The 24,030-nt window shown below is 42.6% G+C and overlaps 1 pseudogene; it reads right to left on the bottom strand.

Moving 5' to 3' along the window:
* Positions 1 to 211: 211 nt before the first annotated feature.
* LOC101039631 (aminomethyltransferase, mitochondrial pseudogene) lies at positions 212 to 15,443 on the bottom strand (annotated as a pseudogene).
* Positions 15,444 to 24,030: the final 8,587 nt, after the last annotated feature.

Below are 24,030 nucleotides of genomic sequence, written 5' to 3'. Positions count from 1 at the left end.
ATCCCTCAGAAGCAGGGTCCTGAAGGAAGCTGGAGTGGCATGAGTTAGGTGGGGAGAATAGGTGGTATGGCCCCTCAACCAGATAATTAAAATCAGCCTCCACCTTAGCTGCCCACCCTAGTGAGTTCTGCCTTAGCTTCTTGACTAACCCCTGGTAGGATGCCCTCCAAGGCGAGACTCCTGGAGGGGACAGCCCCACCCTGAGTCATCTTCATTTGAGGGTATAGTAGTTCGTGGGCACAAAGGGCGTCTTGCTGACCACAGCCATCTGCTGCTTCCACCGCACCTCTACCAGCAGCTTTGTCTCTGGACGACTGTACTTGCAGGGCATGTAACCCATCACCATATTCTTCTTCAGAGAGGGTGAGGGGCAGCCACTAGTCACAGTACCAATCATGGTACCCTCCATGTTCAGGATGGGACTGTGCGCCTGTATTGCGGCCTCCTCGCACATTAAGCCCACACGGCTCCGCTGAACCTTGCCCTTCAGCTGGTGAACAATGACCTTAGCTCCAGGGAAGTCCATAGCAGCTCAGTGGTGCCTCCCCAGTGTCCAACTGAGGCTGCCCTCCACAGGTATAGCCTGTTCGTCAATGTCATTCCCATACAGGCAGAGGCCTGCCTCCAGGGGCAGGCTATCCCTCGTGGCCAACCCTGCCAGCTTCACCTCTGGGTTTTCCAGAAGAGCCATTGCCAGGTGAACTGCTCCCACTGCCAGCACTGAGATCTCCACACTGTCCTCTCCTGTGTAGCCACAGCAGGTCATGCGGCAGCCAGACATTCCAAACACTTCCATCACAGCACTGGTCACGAAGGGCAGTTTCCTCAGGTCATCTGCCACACCAGCCTGTAGCACCTGGGCTGCAGTGGGTCCTTGCAGGCCTAGCAGGCATTATCCAGCACTATGCCCACATCTCTGCCCTGGTTCTGCAGCTCCCTGACCTTGTCCTGCATGAGGGCTAAAGGCCCCAGAGGGGATGTGATGATAGCTCGTTCAGTCCACCATCCACAGTCTGAAGGATGGCAGTGTGTTAAGAGGTCTCTGTCAGTCTCATGAACCTCCTCTGGCCAGTGGCCCTGAGCCTGGTTCAGCCCCAGCACTGCTTCCAGTTGCAGGGGGTGGCTGATGGGCTACAGTGTTACTACCTTCTTTATGGCATTCAGCAGGGTCCTGAATTCTTGTCCTGCATCCATGAAGAATGAGGTTATGCTGACAGGCATGGGTAAGTAAGGTGAAGAGTTTTATGGAGTGACAAAACAGCTCCCAGCAGAGAGAGACACGAAGACGGTCGACTACCCAAAGTCGGGTGGTCTATGTCCCAGTGTGGCTGAGTTCGAGGTGTTTTTGTTTTGTTTTGTTTTGTTTTGTTTAAGACAGGGTTTCACCATGTTGGCCAGGCTGGTCTTGATCTCCTGACCTCAGGTGATCTGCCTGCCTCTGCCTCCCAAAGTGCTGAGATTACAGGCATGAGCCACCACGCCCGGCCGAGTTTGGGGTTTTTATAGGCACATAATGTGGGAGATGTGGGCTGTAGGTAGCTTTAGAAAATGCAAGATTTGATTGGTTCAAAGGCATTATTCGGAAAGAATCAATCAGGAAAGAGCGGGCAAACAGGAATGCAAGTTCTCACTCTGGTCCAGACTTTGTCTGGAAGCAGCAGCTTGGTTTTCAGGTTTTAAACTGTCTTTGGTTTGACGGTAGTGTTTCACCAGGGCCCTGTCCTTGTCTACCTAGGATTTGTCTGTCTCCTGTCACTATCACTAGTAGGGACTTCAGTAGCAGAAACAGAGTAGGGGCGGAGTCGGCAGGTAGGGCAAGGTGAGGACTTCTGTTTAGATCATGAGGAACTGAAGGTTTACTGGACATTGGAGGAGTGAGCATGAGGTTATCTGCAGGCCATCTTCTCCTTAGTTCATGGCACACCAAAAATGTTTGTTATAATTGATGAGTATGGAACTTCTACCAGATTGGTTTCTGGTTTAGCTCTACTGATTTTCTCTCCCATCAGTCGTACAAAAGGATTTGTTGGCATTTCCTCATATCCTTGCCAACACTGGTATTTTCTGACTGCCAAATTTTTGCTAATCTGATGGAGATATCTAATGTGAGTTTATATTTTATTGTTCGCAGTAAGTCTAGGCTTTTCTTTTTTTCTTTCTTTTCTTTCTTTCTTTGCTGCTTTCTTGCTTTCTCTTTCTTTTATTTTCTTTCACTTATTAGCCACTCAAGTTTCCTCTTTTGTAAATTGGGTATATTATCACTTGCTCATTTTTCTGTTGGGTTTCCAATTCTTTTCCTGGGGATTTAAAAAAAGTTTTGGAGTATTTCAGATAGTAACCTCTTTTTTTTTTTAAATTGCATTTTAGGTTTTGGGGTACATGTGATGAACATGCAAGATTGTTGCATAGGTACACACTTGGCAGTGTGGTTTGCTGCCTTCCGTCCCCTCACCTGTATCTGTCATTTCTCCCCATGCTATCCCTTCCCACCTCCCCACCCCCCACGCCCCTCCCCCATTTCCCCATTTCCCCCCAACGGACCCCAGTGTGTAGTGCTCCCCTCCCTGTGTCCATGTGTTCTCATTGTTCAACACCCACCTATGAGTGAGAATATATGGTGTTTGATTTTCTGCTCTTGCATCAGTTTGCTGAGAATGATGGTTTCCAGGTTCATCCATGTCCCTACAAAGGACGTGAACTCATCGTTTTTGATGGCTGCGTAATATTCCATGGTGTATATGTACCACATTTTCCCTATCCAGTCTATCAGATAGTAACCTCTTATCAACTTTACATACTGCTAGTATGTTTTCCTAATTTTCCATCTGTGTATTTTGCTTGTAAAATCTCTAAGTTTGATATAGTCAAAGTGTAGTACTTTTTTTTCCTATAAGGTGTATGCTTTTATTGTTTTAACAGGTCCTTCCTTACAGCTCATACAGAATTTTCTATTAATTGTATAGTTATACCTTTCCCATCTATGTCTTTAGTTTTTCTGTAATTTATCATTGCATATGGGGGTATACGAGCATCCACTCTTATTTTTCTAGGTAAACTGGTTTTCCCAACACGATCTTTAAGAAAATCTTTCCATTTTATTTGTTATTACATAAGAAATTCTCATGGGCCTATTTTTGAGCTCTCAGTTTTGTTCCATTGGTTTATTTCTTAACACTGAGGAGAGCAAAAATCATCTGGTGACCATACAGCAGCTTTGGAGACAAAAACTCCTATCTGAGGAATTTAGAAGTATGGTGAAGGGAGCAAAGATTACCTGGTGGCCATCGAGTAGGCCATTTAGAGACCAAAAGACCTCCTTATTTGAGGAATTTTAGAAGTAATTAGACTTCCATATTATCTAAAGTCAGCATCTGGTTCCAGGCCTCGTTTCAACTTAACATTTATAAGTAACTAGAATTTCTATACATCTCCAGATACACACATGGCAAATTCATTGTGCAGTGCTTGCTGACATTAAGGCATCAGAATGTCTACAAATGTAATCATTTATCAGGTAAACTACCCTTCATCTCCTGCTTTGAGGTCCATAAATACTCCTAAGGAAAATTCACCGTGGTGGGCTCAATTCTGTCTTGCTAAGGCACATACCCTCTGCACCCCATCTGCAGTGTTCTTTCTAATAAAACTTTCCTTTTTCAAACATATACCGCTGTTAGTAAATCCTTCTTACTAACCTGTAAGTCAACCACTTAACAAAGCCAGGGCTCTGATACCTTGCCTGACAAATACCACCATGCTGGATTAATTATTGTGATTTAAAAATATGCCTTCACATCTAGTAAGTTGAGCATCTCTTCCTTGCTCTTTTTTCTCCCCAGATTTATTTAGCTATTTGTAGACATATATTTTACCAATCACTTATAGGAAATGTACTTACTATATCTTTTTAAAAATAGGCCAAGCATGGGCTGTGTGCATTGGCTCATGCATGTAATACTAGCATTTTGGGAGGCCAAGGTGGGTGGATCATTTAAGGTCAAGAGTTTGAGACCAGCCTGGTCAACACAGCGAAAACCCGTCTCTATTAAAAATATAAAAATTAGCCAGGTGTGGTGGCACGTACCTGTGTTCGCAGCTACTTAGGAGACTGAGATGTGAGAATTACTTGAACCCAGGAGGCAGAGGTTGCACTGAACCAAGATTGAGCCACTGCCCTCCAGCCTGGGCAACAGAGTGAGACTCTTTCTCAAAAAAAAAAAAAAAAAAAAAAAAAAATGGCCAAGCATTGTGGCTCATACTTGTGATCCCAGCACTTTGGGAGACCAAGGTGGGAGAATCACTTGAGCCCAGGAGTTTGAGACCAGCTTGGGCAACATGGCATAACCCTGTCTCTACAAAAATTAGCTGAGAGTGGTGACACATGCCTGTGGTCCCAGCTACTTGGAAGACTGTGGTGGGAGGATCACTTGAGGCTGAGAAACCAAAATTGTGCCACTGCAGTTCAGTCTGGGTGACAGAGTAGGACCCTGTCTCAAAATAAAATAAAATAAAAATCCAGTAGTCTGTCTCAAAGCAGTGAGTTTACTTTGATTGAAACTAAAAGTAATATTATATATGGATTGATTTCTATATTCACATTTACTAAACTATTTTTCCTTTCCTGCCTTACATTAAATTGAATTTTGTTTTGAAATTTATCCTATTTTTAACTAAGACAAATGTTTGCACGTATCTTGTCTAACTTTTAAAAAACGTATCAGCATTGCTATCTTCTCCTCTTCCTCCTCCTCATCCTCCTTTTATAGAATTTTAGAGACAGAGCTTTGCTATGGTTAGTTACCCAGGCTGGGGCGCAGTGGTGCAATCATAGCTCACTGCAGCCTCCAGCTCTTAGTCTCAAGCAGTCCTCCTGCCTCAGTCTACCAAATAGCTGAAACTACAGGTGCACAGCACCACATTCAACAAATTTGTTTTATTTTATTTTTTTGTAGAGACAGCATCTTGCTATGTTACCCAGGCTGGTCTTGAACTCCTGGGCTCAAGTGATCTTCCTACGTTGGCCTTTCAAAGCACTGGGATTACAGATATGAGCCCATCTGCTGTCTTCCTTCTGAACAAGACAAACATGTTAGCATGCTTTCACTTCCCTATTCTCCCTCTCTTGATCCCACTCCATTCCTCTCCTTGTCCCTTGCCCAGTTATGATAGTATTGTCTAGATTTTTAGTTTTGAATTGCTAGGGACTGTAATGATGATTTTTTTTTTTTCCAGAAAGCACCTGTCTCACCAGTATAATTGTTAATTTTATGTGTCAACTTGGTTAAGCCACAGGACCCAGATATTTTATTAAAAAACAGTCTAAAGGCCACTTTGAAGGTATTTTTTGTATTTTTCTTTTTCTTTTTTATATGCACTGGCTAGTTACTATGCTGAAGATATTTTTTAGATTAACATTTAAATCTGTAGTATATAGGAAGCACAGACTTTACTGTACTCAACTCTTCTGACACCAGACATGTGGCAGTTTTTCCTACACCAATTCTGCAACTTTTTAGACACCAATTTTGTATCCTAAACTCAATTATAACACTATTCAGAGTTAGTGCAGACTCCAAGGCTAAGAGCACAAGATTGCCGCCCACTTCAGATGCTGATTACAGCATGTGTCCTGAGGTTACCCACTCTTGTCTGATTTAGCTATAAATTGAGGGTCCCAACAACCCCCTCCTCAGCTTTAATAATTTGCTATGAAGTCTCACAGAGCTCAGAGAAACACTTAATGTTTACCTATTTGTTAGATGTGACAAAAAATATAGAAGAATAGCCAGATGAGGAGGTACCTAGGATGCTGTCTGGAAAGGTTTTAAGTGCAGGAGCTTGTACCCAGGGAGTTAGGGCCTGCCATTTTCCCAGAACTCTCCCAGCATGTAGATGTGTTTACCAACCCAAAAGTTCTCTGAATCCCTTTGATTAGAGTTTTTTTTTTAAATTGCATTTTAGGTTTTGGGGTACATGTGAAGAACATATGAAGACGGTTGCATAGGAACACACATGGCAGTATGATTTCCTGCCTTCCTCCCCTTCAGCTATATCTGGCATTTCTCCACATGTTATCTCTCCCCAACTCCCCACCCCGCACTGTCCCTCCCCTATGTCCCCCCAACAGACCCCAGTGTGTGATGCTCCCCTCCCTGTGTCCATGTGTTCTCATTGTTCAACACCCACCTATGAGTGAGAACATGCGGTGTTTGATTTTCTGTTCTTGTGTCAGTTTGCTGAGAATGATGCTTTCCAGGTTCATCCATGTCCCTACAAAGGATACAAACTCATTGTTTTTGATGGCTGCCTAATATTTCATGGTGTATATGTGCCACATTTTCCCTGTCTAGTCTATCATCAATGGGCATTTGGGTTGGTTCCAGGTCTTTGCTATTGTAAACAGTGCTGCAGTGAACATTCGTGTGCATATGTCCTTATAGTAGAACGATTTATAATCCTTTGGATATATACCCAGTAATGGAATCAAATGGAATTTGGGTCAAATGGAATTTCTATTTCTAGGTCCTTGAGGAATTGCCACACTGTCTTTCACAATGGTTGAACTAATTTACACTCCCACCAACAGTGGAAAAGTGTTCCTATTTCTCCACATCCTCTCCAGATTTTTTAATGATCACCATTCTAACTGGCGTGAGATAGTATCTCAATGTAGTTTTGATTTGCATTTCTCTAATGACCAGTGATGATGAGCATTTTTTTTTTTATATGTTTGTTGGCCTCATGTATGTCTTCCTTTGTAAAGTGTCTGTTCATATCCTTCGCCCACTTTTGAATGGGCTTGTTTTTTTCTTGTAAATCTGTTTTAGTTCTTTGTAAATTCTGGATATCAGCCCTTTGTCAGATGGGTAGACTGCAAAAATTTTTTCCCATTCTGTTGCTTGCCGATTCACTCTAATGACTGTTTTTTTTTGCCGTGCAGAAGCTGTGGAGTTTGATTAGGTCCCATTTGTCTATTTTGGCTTTTGTTGCCAAGGCTTTTGGTGTTTTGGTCGTGAAGTCCTTGCCTACGCCTGTGTCCTGAATGGTTTTGCCTAGATTTTCTTCTAGGGTTTTTATGGTGTTAGGTCTTATGTTTAAGTCTTTAATCCATCTGGAATTAATTTTAGTGTAAGGTGTCAGGAAGGGGTCCAGTTTCTGCTTTCTGCACATGGCTAGCCAGTTTTTCCAACACCATTTATTAAACAGGGAATCCTTTCCCCATTGCTTGTTTTTGTCAGGTTTGTCAAAGATTGGATGGTTGTGGATATGTTGTGTTGCCTCCGAGGCCTGGTTTTTTTTTTTTTTTTTTTTTTGAGATTGAGTCTTGCTCTGTTGCCCAGGCTGGAGTGCAGTGGCACCATCTTGGCTCACTGCAACCCCTCTGCCTCTTGACTTCAAGCAATTCTCCTGCCTCAACCTCCCAAGTAGCTGGGATTACATACATGCCACCACACTTGGCAATTTTTGTGTATTTTTAGTAGAGATGGGGTTTCACCATGTTGTTCAGGCTGGTCTCGAATTCCTGACCACAAATGTTCTACCCACCTCAGCCTCCCAAAGTGCTAGGCTTACAGTGTGAGGCACTGCACCCAGCCTCAATTAGGGATTTTGTTTTTTGTTTTGAGATTGGGGTCTCACTGTGTTGCACAAGCTGGAGTCAAACTTCTGGGGTCATACGATCCTCCTGTCTCAGCCTCCCAAGTAGCTGGGACTATAGGTGCACACCACCATGCCAGTTAATGGTTTTATGAAGGCATGATTAATTAAGTCGTTGGTCGTTGGTAGTTAAGCTCAATCTCCAGGCCCTCTCCTCTTTCTGGAGATAGGGAAGTGGTGGAAACGGGGCTGGAACTCCCAGCCCTCTAATCATATGATTGGTTCCCTTGGTAAAGAGTTCCCCCTTCCATCCTGGGGGGCTTTCCAAAAGTCACCTCATTAACATAAACTCAAGTGTGTTTGAAAAGGACTTATTACAAATGACAAAACACAGTCTTTTAGTCTTTCACAGAGTTTTAGGAGCTCTGTGCTAGGGGATGAAGATATATAAAAATATATTTAAAAATATATTTTTCTGTATATATAAAATATATATAAAAATATATTTCTTGTTATATCATAACATCACAAGTAGACTTTGAGTCAAACAGGTTACCTTCTATAATGTGGGTGGGCTTCACCCAATCAGGTGAAAGTCTTTTTTTTTTTAAGGCGGGGTTTCACCATATTGGTCAGGCTGGTCTTGAACTCCTGCCTCAGGTGATCCTCCCGCCTTGGCCTCCAAAGTGCTTGGATTACAGGCGTGAGCCACCACGCCTGGCCAGGTAAAAGTCTTAAGAGACAAAATGATGGTGGTTCCCTTAGGAAGGAGGAATCGCACCTCCAGACTGCCTTAGGACTTGAACTGCAGCATATACTCTTCTCGGGTCTCCAGCCTGCTGGTCTGTCCTGCAGTTTAGATTTGCTAGTTCACATGATTGCATGAGCCAGTTCCTTAAAATCTCTCTCATTCTTTACAAGTGCACATATTCTCACATACACATATCCTTTTGATTCTGTGTCCTTAGAAAACATTTTTTTCTGAACTGTTACAGAATGATATAACCCTGATTCTAATTCTACATTTATAAGTTAGGGTTTGGGCTCTCAAATCTGACTGGCTGGGTTTGAATTCTGTCTCAGTCACTTACTGCATGATTTTTAAACATTTTTAGTTGAAACATAATATACACATAGAAAAATGAGAAAGGCTGAGGTTGGTGCCTCATGCATGAAATCCCAGCATTTTGGAAGGCTGAGGCAGGAGGATTGCTTGAGACCAGGGGTTTGAGACCAGCCTGGACAACATAGTGAGACCCTGTCTCTACCAATAAAAAATAAAATTTAGCAAGGTATGGTGGCACATGCCTATAGTCCTAGCTACTAGGAAGGCTGAGGTGGGAGGATAGCTTGAGTTCAGGAGTTCAAGATTTCAGTGAGCTGTGATAGTACCACTACACTCTAGCCTGGGCTGCAGAGGAAGACCCTGTCTCACAAAGGAAAAACAAACAAACATATAATAAAGGTACAGCTTGATGAATTTTCAAAACAGAATGCAACAGTTAAAGAAGCATGATAAAAAACTAAAACATTCCTAGGACCCAAGAAGCTACCCTATGCCCACTTTCAGTGACCACTCATACTCAATAAAGAAAACCACAACTGACTTCTAAAAAATATAGATATATCTCACCAATTTTTGTACTTAATATACAGTGTATATTATTGTATTTGTCTTCTTATGCTCAAACTTTTGTTTGTGAGCTTCATTTATGTGGCTGTATGTAGTAGTAGTTTGTTGTTGTATAGTATTTGTATATAGTATTTCATTATGTGACACAGTAAATCTACTGATTTTACTGGTGATGAGCATTTCGGTATTTTCCAGTTCCTGCTTGGTTTGCCATCATGAATAGAGCTACCACGAACATTCTAGTGCATGGCTTCTGGTTAGCATAGGTGGGCATTCCTGTTGAATATATAACTAGGAATGGAATTCTAGTTCATGAGGTATACATATTTCAGCTTCAGTTAGTACGTTAAACAGGTTTCCAAAGTAGTTGTGCCACTTTACACCCCCATCTCCAATACATAAGAGTTTCAGCTGCAGCTGGACGTGGTTGCTCACACCTGTAATCCCAGCATTTTGGGAGGCTGAGGCAGGAGGATTGCTGGAGCCCAGGAGTACAAGACCAGCCTGGTCAACATACGGAGACCCTGTCTCTACCAGAAAAAAAAAATTAGCTAGATGTAGTGGTCTGCGCCTGTATGTAGTTCCATCTACTCAAGAGGCTGTGGTGGGAGGATCTCTTGAGCCCAGGAGGTCGAGGCTTCAGTGAGCCATAATCACATCACTGCACTCCAGCCTGGGCAATAGAGTAAGACCCTGTCTCAGAAAAAAAAAAAAAAAAGTTTCAGTTGCTCCACAGTCTCGCTTACATGTGATACTTCCCCATCCTTTTCATTAGGGCTGTTCTCGTTCTTCCCCTACCCCCAGCTTTATTAAGGTATAATTAACAAATAAAAATTATAGATATTCAAGGTATACAATGCATAATTGACAAACATTATAGATATTCAAGGTATACAATGCGATGATTTGATATGTATATACATTGTGAAATGATTACCATAATCAAATTAACACATCTGTGACCACCCATGGTTACCATTTTTTTTAGTGTAGGTGTGGTGAGGACACTAATGATCTACTCTCTCAACAAATTTCAAGTAAACAACACAGTACTATTATCTAGTACATGTTACCATGCTGTACATTAGGTTCCCAGAACTTATTCAACTTATCATTGAACGTTTGTACCCTTTGACTAACATCTCCCATTTCTTCCACCTCCAAGCTCCTGGTAACCACTATTCTACTCTATGTTTGCATGAGTCTATTTTTTTTTTTTTTTTTAGCATTCTACATATAGGGGAGATCATGTGGTATTTGTCTAACTATTCTGTTGCTGGTGAGTGTGTATCATGTGTTTTTTGTTTACATTTTCCTGCAAGATTGAAAGTTCCAAAATTGGCTGGGCACGATGCTCATGCCTGTAGTCCCAGCACTTTGTAAGGGAGGATCACTTGAGGCCAGGAGTTTAATACTAGCCTGGACAACATAGCAAGACCCTGCCTCTACAATAAATAAAATAAAAAGAAAGTTGGAAAGTTGAATGCCATTTCATATGTTTATTAGACATTTGGGTATCCTTTTTTTGCAAAGAGATTTTTTGTATCTTTTAAAATTGTTTCCAGTTTAAAAAATAGGCTAAGTTTTCACTTCTTAATAAACTAGAAACAGACAAATTTATTATTAAAAAAATAACAAAATTAGCTGGGCATGATAGCATGCACCTGTAGTCCTAGCTACTCAGTTTCTAGTCTGTTTCTAGTTTATTAAGTGGAAGCTTAGCCTATTTGAAGACTTCTTTTCTGATATAGGCATTTAAAGGTATATACTTCTAAGCATTGCTGTAGCTGCATCCCATAAATTTTGATATATTTTTGTTTTTATTCAGTTCAATGTGTTTCTAATTTGTCTTGTAATTTCTTCTTTGACCTATAGATTATTATAAACATGATTATTTTCCAAATATTTGAGGAATTCCCACATTTCTTTCTATTATTGATTTCTAATTTAATTCCATCATGGTTGGGGAACATGCTTTGTATGATTTCAATCCTTTTATATTTGTCAAAACTTGTTTTATGGCTTAGCCTCTGCATTAGATTCTACTTGACTCCCAACAACTTTGAACTTAGCTTTTTTTTTTTTTCTTGAAAACTTTATTAAAATAAGAAATAAACCTGAAAATAGAACAATCAGAATGCCAGCCTTGCATAAAATGAACAAATAAAAGAAAAGAGGGAGAGAAAGAGAGAGATAGAGAGAGAGAGGAAAGGAAGGAAGGGAGGGATGGATTAACTTGGCTCTTTAGCCTCATTGACCCCTAGCCTTAGGATTAAGTGAGTGTCTAGTGAAGAAAATCAAGTGTATGTGAGGCTCCTCATGTTCCTGATTTTGTCACTCGAGCCTTAGGCATTAATAGAAAGCTCTGATCCAGTCTTGAGCACATGTTCAATTTGGCAACTGCTCCCAAGGGAAAACATCAGTTGCCAATCTGACCATTCTGAACTATTTTCTCTTCTCTGGGATTTTTAGTCCATCTAGTCCTTATTGCTTCCACAACCCTTTGACACATTTAAAATGTGAATTTTAAAATTTACTTAGGTCTTTTTGCTTTTTAAATAATATGATATTATGTATATGTTATACTATGGAGATGGGATCTCGCTATGTTGCTCAGTCTGGTCTTGAAGCAATCCTCCCACCTTGGCCTCCCAAAGTGCTGGGGTTACAGGCATGAGCCATTGTGCCCAGCCTATTTAGGTCTTAATAGTTGTGGTTAGTGGTAGTGTGGCCTGTTTCAACTTCTGACAGCCTACCCAGAAGGGGAAGTTCTTTGTTCTGATTATTTTATATAACAGCATACTGTGCTATTTACTCACCTTTGCTTCCTGTGTGGCTTGCAGTGTTTCCCTGGATTTATTTCTCCTCCTACTAGAATGCTACCTACGACAGTATTTTCATGGCAGCTCTTTGAATGGTACAACTGAGGCTTGTTATATAGATTACAATTTTGGGTTTGATGTTCTTTTCCTTTAAAGCGTTTGAAAGTATTGTTTCTTCTCATAATAGTATTTCTCACAATTGCCCCAAATTGAAAACAATTTAAATGTCCATCAACAGTAGAACAGATAATAAACTTTGGTATATTTATATGACCAGATATTACACCACAGTGGCTCTAACTGCTGATGATTTTGCCCCCCAGGAGACATTTGGCAATATCTGGAAGTATTTTTTCATTATCACAACTTGCATGGGAGGGAGAGGATTGCTGTTGGCATTCAGTTGGCAGAGGCTGGAAATGTGGCTGAATACCCTGCAATACACAGCATCGTTCCCTACAGCAGATAATTATCTAGACCCAAATGTCAACAGTGTTGAGGATGAGAAATTGCTATACATCAGTGGGAATCAATGAACTATTGCCACATAGAAGGATCTCATGCACAGAATGTTGAACAACAGAAGCCTGATACAAAAGAGTAAATACAGTGCGCTTTTATTTATGTAAAACTCAAAATCAGAACAAAACTAACTCACGGAGTTAGAATTTAGAATATGGTGTTCTTTGCGGGGAAATGGTGACTGGAAAGGGGCAAGGGGGACTTGCTGGGTGATGGTAATGTTCTCTGTCTTGACATGAGGGTTAGTTACACAGATGTGTTCACATTGCGAAAATCAAGCTGTACTTTATGATGGTTTTTTTTCTCTCTCTCTCTCTGTCTCTCCCCGCTCCCCTTCCATCCTTCCATATATATAATACTTGAATGAAAGTTTTTCCAAAACCCCATTGTTTGATTTTAAAAGGTGATTTGCCATTTCTCTCTGGAAGTGTTTACCTTTTTGCTTTTGATATTTTTTTTTCTTTTAAAAATTATTTTAGGGCCGGGCGCGGTGGCTCAAGCCTGTAATCCCAGCACTTTGGGAGGCCGAGGCGGGTGGATCACAAGGTCGAGAGATCGAGACCATCCTGGTCAACATGGTGAAACCCCGTCTCTACTAAAAATACAAAAAATTAGCTGGGCATGGTGGTGCGTGCCTGTAATCCCAGCTACTCAGGAGGCTGGGGCAGGAGAATTGCCTGAACCTGGGAGGCGGAGGTTGCGGTGAGCCGAGATCGCGCCATTGCACTCCAGCCTGGGTAACAAGAGCGAAACTCCGTCTCAAAAAAAAAAAAAAAAAAAAAAAAAATTATTTTAATTGACAGATAATTTTATACATTTATGGGGTACAGTGTGATAGTGATACTTCAACATATGTACACAATGTATAATGACCAAATTGAGGTTATTAGCCTATCCATAATCTCAAACATGTATCAATTCTTTGTGGTGGGAACATCCAAAATCTTCTCTCCTACTATTTGAAAATATAGAATAAATTGTTGTTATGTCACCCTGTAGCGCTATGAACTATATTCTTCCTATCTAGTTTTTGTATTTTAACCAACCTTTCCCTAATCTTCCCACCCCCTTACCCTTCTCCAGTTCTAAGTAATGACTATTCTACCCCTTTTGAAATAATATAAAGTGACTAAGAGTGGGTTTATTCTTACCTGTTTATCCCTCATAAGAGTTTTAATCTAATGTCTTTGATTTTTTCCTAATCATGGGAACAAATTTCAGTTATTGTTTCTTTTAATGTTTTCAGCTGGGTGTGGTAGCTCTCACCTGCAATCCCAGCACTTTGGGAGGCTAAGGAGAGAGGATTACTTAAGGCCAAGGGTTTGACACCAGCCTGGCAACTTAGTGAGCCCTCATCTTTATAAAAAATAAATTATGTGGGCATGATAGCATGCACCTGTAGTCCTGGCTACTCAGGAGGCTGAGGTGGGAGGATTGCTTGAGCCCAGGACATCGAACCTGCAAATGAGTTGTGATTGCGCCACTGCACTCCAGCCTGGGCAACAGAGTGAGATCCTACCTCAAAATAAACAAGTAAATAAATAAATGTTTTTCTTACCTATGCTTGGTTCTTTCCTCCTTCTAGTATTTTAATTATTTTTTTAAAGACAGGATCTCACTGTGTTGCCAAGACTTGTCTTGAACTCCCGGCTTTGAGCCATCCTCCTACCTTGGCTTCCCCAAGCGCTGGGATTATAGGTGTGATTCACCACACTGTTTCCCTTCTAGGTTTTTTTTTTCCTACTATCTACATGCTGACACTTCTACTTCTCTCCTCCATATTTCTTGACTTCTTTTTTAAAATACATATTTCATACCCTTTAATCTCTTTCCAACATTGTCTGGATGATTGTCTTGATCCAAATTTTCCATCTCACTAGTTCATTCTTCAGTGTTCTTCATTCTGCTATTTAATCTATTAAGTTCCTTTTTAAACACCATTATATTTTTAATCTATCTTTTCACAGATATATTTTGATCCATTGTTGCTCACTGTTTTTCAATATGTGTTTATTCTTGAAACATTTTATAAACTGAGATCTCATGTTTTGTATTTAAAGATATTTGTTGTTCTTATTTTGAACTGTGTCCCATCAGCTGTGCTTTACTAATGTTTAATTTTTTTTTTTCTTTCTTTTTTTTTTTTTCCGAGACAAGGTCTTTCTCTGTTACCCAGGCTGGAATGCAGTTGCATGATCACAGCTCTCTGCAGCCTCAGTCTTCCAGGCTCAAGTGATCCTCCCACCTCAGCCTCCTGAGTAGCTGGGATTATAGGTGTGCACCACTATGCCCAGCAAATTTTTGTAATTTAATTTTTTTTTTGAGACAGAGTCTCTATTGCCCAGGCTGGAATGCAGTGGCATAATCTTGGCTCGCTGCAACCTCTGTCTTTTGGGTTCAAGTGATTCTCGTGTCTCAGCCTCTTGAGTAGCTGGGATTTCAGGTGCCCACCACCATACCTGGCTAATTTTTGTATTTTTAGTAGAGATGGGGTTTCACTATGTTGGCCAGTCTGGGTCTGGAACTACAGACCTCAGGTGATCTATTTGTGTCGGACTCCCAAAGTGCTGGGATTATAGGCATGAGCTACCATGCACTGCCTTAGTTAAATTTTTTGTAGAGATAGTCTTGCTATGTTGCCCAGGCTGGTCTCAAACTCAAGGGCTCAAGGGATCCTCCCATCTCAGCCTCCCAAAGTGTTGGGATTACAGGCATGAGCCATTGGGTCCGGCCTCCAGTGTTTATTTTCCATCCTTTTGACTTTTCAAATGGTGTTTCCTCCACTCAGAAGTTATTTTACCTTATGAGCCCAGACGCACTAGCCTTCCCCTGGGTGTCTCACCTGTCTGGTAATGTGTGTCCAGGGCCATACGGGGAGGGGGAGGGGTGGGCCATGGCTGGTGTTCTGTAGTGCTGAGCATGTGAGTATGTGCAGCACAGGATATGGGCCTCGGGTGATCTCTGGCTTTGTAACCGGAACCCAGGTCTGCTTATTTTCCTATCCTTGGGAGGCCTTGTTGTGCTTTACCTTTGGACAATGCTGTTTATAAGAACTGTCATTTTTTTTTTTTGGCTGAAATCTCCTTGTCTCCTTGGCTAAGGGGATGGGGAGGAGTGGCCAGAGCCAGGCATTCTGTGTATACCTGCTGTTCTCTACTCTCGAAGCCCTGTTTGGCAGGCAATTCCTCCCTACCCCATGCCCCCAGCCATGGAAATGGGGGGAGGGGGAGGGGAGAGTGTCTCTAAAATTCCTTACAGACTGTTCCTGGGTTGGTGCCTGCCCACCCTCTTATTTTCTGAGCTGTTTTCCATCCTACTTTGGGACCCAACCATCTTCTGGCTGCCCAGGAGATGATCATAGTTTTTATACCATTTCCTCGGATTCATCAACCTTCCTAGCACCTTCATGGTTTCTCCAGAATTGGATGGAGGGAAAGGAGCCTGCAACTCTTGTTAGTTTATCACCTTGCCAGAAACCAGAGTGGTCATAAATCTGGACTTTAAGAGCAGCCTCTTCATAGTCATGTGACCTTGGGCTAGTCCCTGAAGTTGGTGATATCTCAGTTTTCACATGTATGAAATCTGAATAATAACGGTATCTGCTTCAGAGGCTGTTGGAAGGCTGGCATAGCATGGGCACATGGTATCTGTTAACAAACATTCATTGTTGTTGTTATGATGTCATTTGGGTAGGGAGCTGAGGATGGTGGTTGGATGGTAGATTTGAATGTCATTTCCGTAAACGAGTTAATAGAGTAAGGAATAAAGGAAGCTTGGGAAGTAGCTCCATTGTTTAAGGGGTAGTGGAGGGAATAAGAGAATAAGATGGAGATGGAGGGTATATCCTGCCAAAGGGAGAGGCCAGAGAAAGGACACTTTTGAGGTGTGTATAGGGAGCCATCCTTAGGACCACATGCCCAGCAGAAACCAGCTTTTTTTTTTTTCCTTTTTTTTTTTTTTTTTTAAATTTAGTCTACTTGTCTCTTGGAATTTTCAGGTAGATGCTCCCTGGTGAACTTAGATCAGTTTTAGTAGAGAAAAGGGGACAGAAGCCAGATTGCACTGACTTGAGAAATAAATGGGAGGTGAGGAAATAGAGACAAATATAGACCTTTTCCCCAAAATGCTTGGCTATAAAGGAGAGAGATTAAGGCAATAGCTAGCAGGAGTGTCAAGTTAGAAGAAATGCAAGTGGGCTGGTTTCTTGTGGGGAAAGAGCCAGATCCATTTCCCCCATTTATTTCTCCTTTCCTTTCCTCCTTCCTTCTCCTGCGCTCCTTCTCTCTTTTCTCTTCCTTTCTTCCAGTTTATGTCTATATGTTTAACTTGGCATCATTCTAAAGATGTATCCTAGGTGACTAGGAAAATCCAGGGATGGGGGTAGACAGGGGGAGAGGGGACAGGGAGGAGGTGGAGAGAGAGATTGAAAGGAGAGTGATTGAGATTGGGGCTGCTGAAGGAGGGAAGGAATAAATGGTTAATGAGGACTTTCCCTCAGAAGGAAGAAGGGTGGCCTTGAGGGCAGGGCTTAGATCATTTCCCACAGTTGCAGGAGACCGGGAGGGGTAAATGGCTGTCACGGCAGGTAGGTGAATTTGCAATGGGGGAAAATGGGATGGAGGAATAATCAAGGGTCCTTGCATTGCATTCAGTTTGGTTGATGAAAAACCTCAATATGCCTGAAATTAACATCTTCAGTTTTACCAGAGACTGGGAATATTCCTCCCGCAGAGATTCCATGCAGGACTGAGATGAGACCAGGTGTGGGGAAGGGCTCCATGAACTGCCATTAGTGCTGATGAGGTAAAGGCATTCATCAGAGATAGCAAGTTTTGCCTGATTATTGGCTCAGATCATGCCAGGACTCAATGATTCAAGCTCAGACCCAGTGATGACTCTTGTGGGGATGCAGACACAGAGAGATTATGGCTGGAAGTTCCTTTTTGGGAGGGATTCCACTGTAGTTATCAGGGAACTGCTACTTCATTGTGAGGTGCCCCTGGGAGCTTAGAAATAAGGAAACAGGCTGTCTTCCACAGTCCCACAACAAAATGGACATACAGAAATACAACTGAAGGGCGCCAAATGGACCCCAGGCCTGCAAAACTTCACCATACCCAGGCTGAATGTCTTCACAGGTGGACTGTGACAGGGTATTTTGGGCTCGGATGATATTAGTCGAGATAATGAGGAAGGAGACCATTGATCCTCTTAAGCTTTTAAGAGCTCTTCCCCCTAGATGTCTACATTGTATTTCAATAGGAGAAGTAAAGGCTAGCAGACCTGGGTGCCATCCTTAATCCCACGCCTGCAGATCACAGGCATGGTATGCAGAAATTTTTCTGGAAGGCATTGTTTATGCTTAAACACAATCAAACCCCCACCTAAGTCATGTACCCTACACCTACTTCATGGATCAAGACCCTTTCACATGTAATTTCTAGAGTTGTAAGCCTTTAAAAGGGCAAGGATTTTCTTTGTTGGCGAGCTCAGCTATTGGGGCATTCAGGCCCACCTCAGTTCCTGGCAGAATAGATCACCACTTCCTTACCATTTCGGTGTTCATTCGAGAGGTTTGTTTCTAGCCGCTCCTGCTTCAATAACACCTCTTAGACTCTGTTTTCAGCTATTTGTGGTGAGTGTGTGTGTGTTTGTATGTATGTGTGTGTTGGAAGGTGGAATTTATCCACTACATTCAAGTATGCAAAAAAAAAAAAAAAAAAAAAACCAAAACAACACCAAGCAAACAAGGAAGGTGTAGACAAATGTATTTCTGGGAAAAAAAAAAAAAGAAAAAAATTTTAAAAGGTCTGGGAGGGATAATAGTAGTCTTGATTTTCTAATATTCTACTTATCTTGCTTATAAGTACCCATATATCCCATATATCCAAGTCATGGCACCATTTTTTAAAAAAAGTACCCATATAGCTGAGAACAAAAGGTGTCAAGAGCCCTTGATTTCCAAAGGGAGGTGCTAGACAAGCTATCCAGAATATGCTAAATGGGGATGTAGAAAACCTGGTCCTTTGAGGATCTAAAAGAGCCTGGTTGATGATGGAGAGAGGACTAACAGCAGGAACTTATTTAAGTATTGTGTGTTTTCCTTGGCCCACACATACCTTAAGTGAAGAGAGGACTCTCTGAGAACTAAGGAGAATGTGACAAGGATCTCCTGAAGTTTAGGGGGCGACCTGGGACAGATGCCCTCTCCTTCTTAGAATTGTCTAAAGGCAAGGGGCTGGTTAGAACTTCTCTGAGTAGGCAAGGATACCAGGAGAGCAAGCTGGGCTTCCAGCTGGTGAGGGAACCCAAGTCATGCAGTCCTCTGGGATTGGCCTTTCAGGGTACAGAGATGACGATGATTGGATTGGCTTGTGTGTGTGTGCTGCGTATGTGTGTGTGTATGTGTGAGAGAGAGACAGAGAGAGAGTGAGAGAGAACTGGAAGTTGTCAACAAGAAGAGTCACATTCTGTAAAATATTTGAAGACATTTATTCTGAGCCAAATATGAGTGTCACACACCAGGAGAGCCTGAGAACATGTGGCCACAGTGGTCAGGCTATAGTTTAGGAGACATAAGACATTGGTTGATACATGTAAGATGCACATTGGTACACTGGTTCAGAAGGGAAAGGCGGGACAACTCAAAGGTGGGGGTGGGGCAGGGGCTTCCAGGTCATAGATGGATTCAATGATTTTCTTTTCTTTTTTTTTTTTTGAGATGGAGTTTCGCTCTTGTTACCCAGGCTGGAGTGTAATGGCATGATCTTGGCTCACCGCAACCTCTGCCTCCTGCGTTCAGGCAATTCTCCTGCCTCAGCCTCCCGAGTAGCTGGGATTACAGGCACGCGCCACCATGCCCAGCTAACTTTTTGTATTTTTAGTAGAGACGGGGTTTCACCATGTTGACCAGGATGGTCTCGATCTCTTGACCTCGTGATCCACCTGCCTTGGCCTCCCAAAGTGCTGGGATTACAGGCGTGAGCCACTGCGCCCGGTGGGATTCAATGATTTTCTGACTGGCAATCTCTTAAAATAATTATTATCTAAAGGCCTGGAATCAATAGAAAGAGATGTCTGGGTTAAGATAAGGGGTTGTGAAGACCAAGGTTTTATCATGCAGATGAAGCCTCCAGGTAGCAGTCTTCAGAGCTCTTACCAGACCTAAAAAGTGTCAGATTCTTAATTTTCTCCTGGATCAGGGAAAAGACCTGGAAAGGGAAGGTGCTTCTTGACAGAATGTAGATCTCCTCAGAAGATAGCTTTGCAGGGCCATCTCAAAAAATGTCAAAGAAACATTTTGGGGTAAAATGCTTTTGTTTCTTTTAGGGCCTCAGGCTGGAATTCAGTGTCTCATTGCTAAAAAAAAGTCTTGTTTCATCAGTCTTCTCTGTTTTAATGTTATTACTGGTCTGGCGTGCCTGAATTCCAAAGGGAGGAGGATATAATAAGGCATATTTGACCCCTACTCCCAGTCATGGCCTGAACTACTTTTTCAGGTTAACTTTGGAATGACCTTGGCAGAGAGGAGGAGTCCATTCAGTTGGCTGAAAGACTTGAAGTTTTATTTTTGGTTTATAAAGTCCAACCTCTGCTGGGACACTCATTATTCTCAGCTTCCTCCTTTAGAGATCCCCAGCTTAGAATGATCTCAGGACTTCCAAGTAGTATCCTCTTCTAGAATTCTCTGGGTGGGAGTGTGTGAAAGAAACATGATGCTTAGCTCAGAGCCAAGACATTTTGGCAGCTTCTCCTCATTTGTGATACTTGTGTGCAAATATAAGGATGGTTGTTGGGTCAGCCTAGGCCTGGTCTCCAGGGATATGGCCCTTCTAGACCTCCACTTTCCTTGAGCTTCCAGTCTTCCCGCTGTCCATCACATAGCCTGTTGTCCCTGGCCAAGGAGATGGGGTAAAAGAGCAACCACCTAAGTTGCCAGTGCTGGGTGCTGAAACCTTGAGACTTGTTGCACTTAGGCTTAGTTGAGAAAAGGATTAAAGATGTGGGGGAAAATGTCATAAGTTACCACACTTTGACAGAGTGTGTGAAATCTCAGTACCACTCAGACAGAAGACTGCATTGTCAAAGTTTCTCCACCCTCCAGAGCCCATGGGTATATCCATAAACCAGGCACATGTACGAACAAGGCCCCTCTTCTTTGGTCAGCAACTCAAAGCAAGACAGGTTATACTCATGTTGTTAGGCCTCTTGTTGAGAAAGAGCTTAAATTTCTTTTGTCAGGTAGACCTAGATTCTTATTTTATTTTTGGTAGAGACTGGATCTCACTATGTTGCCCAGGCTGGTCTTAAATTCCTGGCCTCAAGCAATCCTCCTGCCTCAGCCTTCCATATTGCTGGGATTATACCTGACCACTGGGACTTTTTTTTTTAAGAGGCAGAACCTCTTTCACCTAGGCTGTAGTGCCATGGTATAATCATAGCTCACTATGATCTCAAACTTCCTGGGCTCAAGGGATCTTCCTGCCTCAGCCTCCCAAGCAGCTGAGACCACAGGAGCATTCCATGACACTTGGCTAAATTAAAAAAAAATTGTATAGAGGCAGAGTCTTGCTACGTTGCCCAGTTTGGTCTCAAATGCCCAGTTTCAAGTGACCCTCGCACCTCAGACTCACAAAGTGTTGGGATTCAGAGGTGAGCCACTGCGTCCACAGACCTGGATTCTAGGCTAAATTAAAAAAAAAATTGTATAGAGGCAGAGTCTTGCTACGTTGCCCAGTTTGGTCTCAAATGCCCAGTTTCAAGTGACCCTCGCACCTCAGACTCACAAAGTGTTGGGATTCAGAGGCGAGCCACTGCGTCCACAGACCTGGATTCTAGGCCTGGCTTTATCACGTACCAGCTGTAGGACCCTGGCTGTGTGTATGGTGCTCCCTCTCTAAGCCTCAGTTTCTTTGTCTTTGGAGATAGCTCTGTTTTTTTTTTTTTTTTTTTTTGTTTTTTGTTTTTTTTTTTTTTTGACGGAGTTTCGCTCTTGTTACCCAGGCTGGAGTGCAATGGCGCGATCTCAGCTCACTGCAACCTCCGCCTCCTGGGTTCAGGCAATTCTCCCGCCTCAGCCTCCTGAGTAGTTGGGATTACAGGCATGCACCACCATGCCCAGCTAATTTTTTTGTATTTTTAGTAGAGACAGGGTTTCACCATGTTGACCAGGATGGTCTCGATCTCCTGACCTCGTGATCCACCCGCCTCGGCCTCCCAAAGTGCTGGGATTACAGGCTTGAGCCACCGCACCTGGCGATCGCACTGTTCTAAAGGGTGGTTGTATTAAGAAGCTGAGGCAGGAAGATAGCTTGAACCCAGTAGCTCAAGACACAGCCTGAGCAACATGGTGGAACCCCGTTTCTATAAAAAATACAAAAAAAATTATCTGGGGATGGTGGTGTGTGCCTGGAGTCCCAGCTATTCAAGAGGCTGAGGTGGGAGGATCACCTGAGGTAAAGGCTGCAGTGAACTGTGACTGTGCCACTGCATTCCAGCCTGGGTGACAGAGTGAGACCCGTCTCAAAAAAAAGAAGGGTAAGGATGAATGGGATAATACACATAAAGTGACTGTCACGGTGCCTGGAAAGAATAGGTAGAGAAGTTGCTTTCTTTCCTTTTCTTTCTTCCCTCTTCCCCAGAACACCATCTCTAATAGTATTCATGGGGCGACCACTGCTTGTTGGAAAGAGACAGCGAGAGAAGTTTTCTGCCCCACAGCCTTGTAGTAAGTGCAATTCTTCTCAGCCAGCCACTCCTAATGGGGAATGCCATCACCTGCAGAACTAGTGGGGATGATGCCATGTGGGACACCAGGGGCCAGGTGTGATGCAGATTGAGGGTTCAGTGCAGAGGCCCAAAGGGACAGGCAAAACCCCATGGCCTGAAGGATTTGGCTCCAGGACCTCTCCTCTAGGGCCCTTTCCGAAATCTAATGGCCTCCTCACCAGATCCCCTGGCTCAGATCCATCAATCCATCTTCCACACTGCCCCAAAGGAAGCTTTCTAAAGGGAGATGGCCCTTCCAGACCTCCACTATCCTGTTCATGTCTCTCCTCCTTGTTAAACTCTTCAGTGGTTCCCTATTGTTTAGAACTGTGTTTTTCGGCCAGGCGTGGTGGCTCATGCCTGTAATACAAGCACTTTGGAGGCCAAGGCGGGCAGATCACCTGAAGTCGGGAGTTCAAGACCAGCCTGACCAACATGGTGAAACTCCATCTTTATAAAAAAAAAAAAAAAAAAGAAATGGGGTTTTCAATGATGAGTTATGACCCTGTTTGTGAGCTGTAGAATCAGTTTAGTGAGTTGTAACTAGGATTTAAACTATTTAGGAGACTGAATGCCAGCCTGAATCACATGTAAGTATTGCTCTGTGCAAATTTGTTTTAGAGTTTTAAAAACGTTAAGTGTATATTCTAGGTGGGAATTTGAGACACCATATTTGACATGTTATTTAGGATAGTTTTTTTATTTTATTTTTATTTTTATTTTTATTTTTTTTGAGATGGAGTTTCGCTCTTGCTGCCCAGGCTGGAGTGCAATGGCGCAATCTCGGCTCACCGCAACCTCCGCCTCCTGGGTTCAGGCAATTCTCCTGCCTCAGCCTCCTGAGTAGCTGGGATTACAGGCACGCGCCACCATGCCCAGCTAATTTTTAGTACTTTTAGTAGAGACGGGGTTTCACCATGTTGACCAGGATGGTCTCGATCTCTTGACCTCGTGATCCACCCACCTTGGCCTCCCAAAGTGCTGGGATTACAGGCTTGAGCCACCGCGCCCGGCGGGATAGTTTTGACATACTGTCAAATGTGTGATGATTTTAAACAACTTTGTATTGGGTGTAACATATATTCTGTAAAGTGTACAAGTCTTAAGGGTATAGCTTTACGAATGTTCACATATGCATACTCTTTTACTTCAAGATATGTAATATATTTGGTACCCCCAAAAAGGCCTCATGCCCCTTCCTAGTCAACCATTATTCAGACTGCTATGCCATTAGTTAGTTTGACCTGTTCTTGAACTCCATGTAAATGGAATCTAAGAATGTATGCGTTTGGGGTTTGGGTCTTTGGCTCAGCATTATGTCCATGAGATGCATTCATGATGATGCAGATAGCTGTGGTTTGTCCATTTTCATTGTTGTATTTCATGTATACACACACCGCAATTTAATGATCTAGTTCTCCTGTTGATGGACATGTGGGCTGTTTCTCAAATTTTTGGATATTATGAACAACGCTCTTGTACATGTCTTTGTTAATTTAAATTTTATTTTTATTCATTTTTTATAGATGGCATCTCACTGTGGTGCTCAGGCTAGAGTACAGTGCCATAATGTTAGTTCACTGTAACCTTGAACTCTAGGGCTTGAGGGGTCCTCCTGCCTCATCCTCCTGAGTAGCTGGGACTACAGGCATGTGCCACCATGGGCCTGGCTTCTTGTACATGTCTTTT

Source organism: Saimiri boliviensis, chromosome 20 (assembly GCF_048565385.1).
Source record: "Saimiri boliviensis isolate mSaiBol1 chromosome 20, mSaiBol1.pri, whole genome shotgun sequence".
In the NCBI taxonomy this organism is placed as follows: Eukaryota; Metazoa; Chordata; class Mammalia; order Primates; family Cebidae; genus Saimiri; species Saimiri boliviensis.
Note: the sequence above shows the minus strand (reverse complement) of the source record. Positions and strands in the feature narration are given on the sequence as shown.